At 47.6% G+C, this 4078-nt stretch overlaps 1 pseudogene; it reads left to right on the forward strand.

Annotated features, from left to right (window-relative positions):
* Positions 1-429: 429 nt before the first annotated feature.
* LOC110290853 lies at positions 430-1545 on the forward strand (annotated as a pseudogene).
* The last annotated feature ends 2533 nt before the right edge of the window (positions 1546-4078 follow it).

Raw genomic sequence — 4078 nt, forward strand, 5'->3', positions numbered from 1 at the left:
GTATTGAGGATCCCCTCTAGTCACCACTATTGTGACTAGTGTGTGTGTGTGTGTGTGTGTGTGTGTGTATCCCTACAGAGTGTTGGCTTAGAAACCCCCAGTACCTACCTTGGGGTGCTATAGATGAATCATATGATAGCTCTATTCTTAGGTTTTTGAGGAATTCTCACTCTGGTTTCTACCAGCTGAATTAGTGCTTCTCTTTCTCCACCATTCACGGAGGCTGACATCTGGGGACGGGGGGTTCTCCCCTTTCTAGATAATAGCTATTCTGCCTGAGGTGAGATAGAACCCCAAAGCAACTTTAATTTGCATTCTCCTGATAACTGGAGGTCTTAAACATGTTTCTATGGAAACAGTCCCTAGGTGAGCCATCTTTCCACCACCACCACCCCCAACCCACCCCCACCCCGCTTGCTCGTGTTCCCCATGGCTGGACACCTGGCTTCAGACTTCACCTTCTCACCCCCACCAGGTGGGGGTGATGGGTCAGCAGGTCTGGAGCCGGGCTGGGTGGACCCTCGAACCTGGCTAAGCTTCCAAGGGCCTCTGGGTGGGCCTGGAATAGGACCAGGCTCAGAGGTATTGGGATCTCCCCATGTCCACCGGCATATGAGTTCTGCGGAGGGATGGCATACTGTGGACCTCAGGTTGGTGTGGAGACTTTGCAGCCTGAGGGCCAGGCAAGAGCAGGAGTAGAGAGCAACTCAGAGGGAGCCTTCTCTGGGCCTTGTGCCGACCGCCCCAGTGCAGTGAAGTTGGAGACGATGGAACCAAGTCCCGAGGAGTCCCAGGACATGAAAGTCCTGCAGAAGGAGCTAGAGAAGTTTGCCAAGCTGCTGAAGCAGAAGAGGATCACCTTGGGGTACACCCAGACCGACGTGGGCTCACCCTGGGCGTTCTCTTTGGAAAGGTGTCAACCAGACAACCATCTGCCGCTTTGAGGCCCAGCAGCTCAGCCTTATAACCATGTGTAAGCTGCGGGCCCCTGTTGGAGAAGTGGGTGGAGGAAGCCGAAGACAATGAGAACCTTCAGGAGATATGCAAATCGGAGACCCTGGTGCTGGCCTGGAAGAAAAAGAGCACGAGCACTGAGAACCATGTGAGGCGGAGCCTGGAGAAAGAGTTTCTGAAGTGCCCAGAGCCCTCCCCTCAGCAGATCACTAGCATTAGCCACCAAGCAACTTGGGATGGAGAAGGATGTGATTCAAGGATGGTTCTGTAACCGACGCCAGAAGGGCAAAAGATCAAGTATTGAGTATTCCCAACGAGAAAAGTATGAGGCTTTCCAGGGATGCCTTTCGGGGCGGGGGCTGTATCCTTTCCTCTGCCCCCAGGCCCCACTTTGGCACCCCAGGCTATGGGAGCCCCCACTTCACCACACTACTTGATCCCTGTCCTGAGGGCGAGGCCTTTCCCTCTGTCCCCTGTCATTGCTCTGGGCTCTCCCATGCATTCAAGCTCAGACACCCGCCCTCCCTGGGGATGTTGTGAGCCAAGGCAAGGAAGGGAGGTAGACAAGAGAACCTGGAGCTTTGGGGTTAAATTCTTTTACTGAGGAGGGATTAAAAGCACAACTGGTGTGGGGGTGTGGGTGGGGTAGGATAAGAAGTTCAGTGATGCTGTTGATCTGGAGCCTGGCTGTCACTCATCCTTTAGTTCTTAAATAAAGACTGGGACACACAGTAGATAGCTGGGGAAAAAAAGAAAAAAAAAACAAAACACGTTTCTACAGATTTATTGACCATTTGCATTTCTTCTTTTGAAAACTGTCCACTCAGCACATTACCCATTTCCCATTTATTGATTGGTTATTTTTGGCACTTTTTTCTAATTCTTTATTTTATTAGATATATTCTTTATTTACATTTCAAATGTTATCCCCTTTCCTGGTTTCCCCTCCCTCCCCTCACCCTCTACCCCCTACCCCTGCTCACCAACCCACCAACTACTGCTTCCTGGCCCTGGCATTCCCCTACACTGGGGCATAGAACCTTCACAGGACCAAGGGCCTCTCCTCCCATTAATGACCAACTAGGCCATCCTCTGCTACATATGCAGCTGGAGCCATGGGTCCCACCATGTGTACTTATTGGTTGGTGGTTTAGTCCCTGGGAGCTCTGGGGGTACTGGTTAGTTCATATTGTTGTTCCTTCTATAGGGCTGCAAACCCCTTCAGCTCCTTGGATCCTTTCTCTAGTTCCTTCATTGGAGACCCTGTGCTCAGACCAATGAATGGCTGTGAGCATCCACTTCTGTATTTGTCAGGCACTGACAGAGCCTCTCAGGGGACAGCTATATCAGGCTCCTGCCAGTAAGCACTTGTTGGCATCCACAACAGTGTCTGGCTTTAGTGATTGTATATGGGATGGATTCCCAGGTGGGGCAGTCTCTGGCTGGTCATTCCTTCAGTCTCTGCTCCTCTATCTAATTCTTTAGAAAGTCTATATATTAATTTCTTGGAAGATGTAGAGTTTCCAAAGACTTTGTTCCATTCTACAGTCTGCCTCTTCACACAGTTGATTTTTTTTTTTTTTTTTTTTTACCTTTGTGGTAAAAAAGTATTTTGCTTTTATGAGATACTGTTTGTTAAATCTTGGAGTTGTTTCCTGTGCTCTTAGCGTCCTTTTCAGAAATACCCTGACAACGCCTGTTTCTAGAGTTGTCTTGCCTACCTTTTCCTCCATTAGGTTTATTGTTGTGGACTTTATATTAAAGATTTCTGTCTGCTTTAAATTGATTTTTGTGTAGGGTAAGAAATTCTTCCTTTAAGAATTACACTGAGTCCTCGTCAGCACAGCACAGTGCCCGTTGTTCTTCTTTTGGAGCAATGAAGCTGTGGAGGTCACATGACCCTCTGGAGCATCAGAATTCTCAGTCCCCGTGTTGTTTTGTTTTGTTTTGTTTTATTTTGTTTTGTTTTGTTTTGTTTTTGAAGACAGAGTTTCTCTTTGTATCCCTGGCTGTTCTGGATCTCACTCTCTAGACCAGGCTGGCCTCAAACTCAGAGAGCTAATGGCCTAATAGATTTAAGTTATTTTGGTTAACAGTAATAAGATAATAATTTATTTGTCCAGCAATAATAGCTAATAGTCTATAATTCTTGAGACAAAAACGATTCTGACATTAAGAGACTGAAATTGTTTGGGGGAATACTGTAGTGAACACTTAGAACACAAACCAAAGAAAACAAAGATGGAGGCACTCCTGTACAACACAAGGATGTCAGAAGCAAAACCCCAGGAGCTGATGGCTCACATCAACCAAAGCAGGGATCAAGACATCTGAAAGAATGAGATAAGCCTCTGTAGGGTCCAGAAGGGCTAGAAGAAAAAAACAAAACAAAACAAATTCCTGCCAGTTCAGTGGATGTTGGTCTCCACCAAACCTCAACACAAATGAGCAACCTACGCTAGCCAACAAAGGTCCCAGGGATCAATCCTCCCACCGGGCTCTCCTGCCTCTGGCCTGGCTCTGACCTTGAGTTATTTTCCTCTCTCTGTTGTGTGAGCAGTAAACTGTACATTTGAAAATGACACCTGCCTATCTGCCTTTTCTGATAGGAAAGTCCTGTTCATGGCAAACATCACAATAAGCACACAGACACTGACCACTAAAGTATCAAGTCATATGAGGAACAGGGACTCCGCAGAGGGAACCAGAAAGTGCCAGGGCTAAAGGTCGGGTTGCAACATAAAGCTCGGAGAAAATTCCTGATGCTGCATGGCAGAACCTGTACCAAGCTTCTGGCTGAGGCAAAGCAGGATGCCTGCTGGCCAGGGTGAGGAAGGGTTTCTGGGGCTTGGGGGCTTTAGTTTTCTTAGAGGCAGAACAGACTCGGGTGATTTATTTGGACTATTTGGAGTCAGTGTGTGGCAGAACATTGACGAAACTCAACTTAGAATAAAGGTTCAGGCTCAGACCGTGGCCACTCAGCATGTGGGTTTTTTGTGCTTTGGTGAAGTAAATATCAGAGCATAAAGAAGAGTTTGTTTGCTCCCCTGGGGACATCTGGGAACCCAACAGACAGGTGGGGGAAGTGGCTGCATCCTAGTATCCTCTTCATGACTATAGTAGT

Source organism: Mus caroli, chromosome 3 (assembly GCF_900094665.2).
Source record: "Mus caroli chromosome 3, CAROLI_EIJ_v1.1, whole genome shotgun sequence".
Classification (NCBI taxonomy): domain Eukaryota; kingdom Metazoa; phylum Chordata; class Mammalia; order Rodentia; family Muridae; genus Mus; species Mus caroli.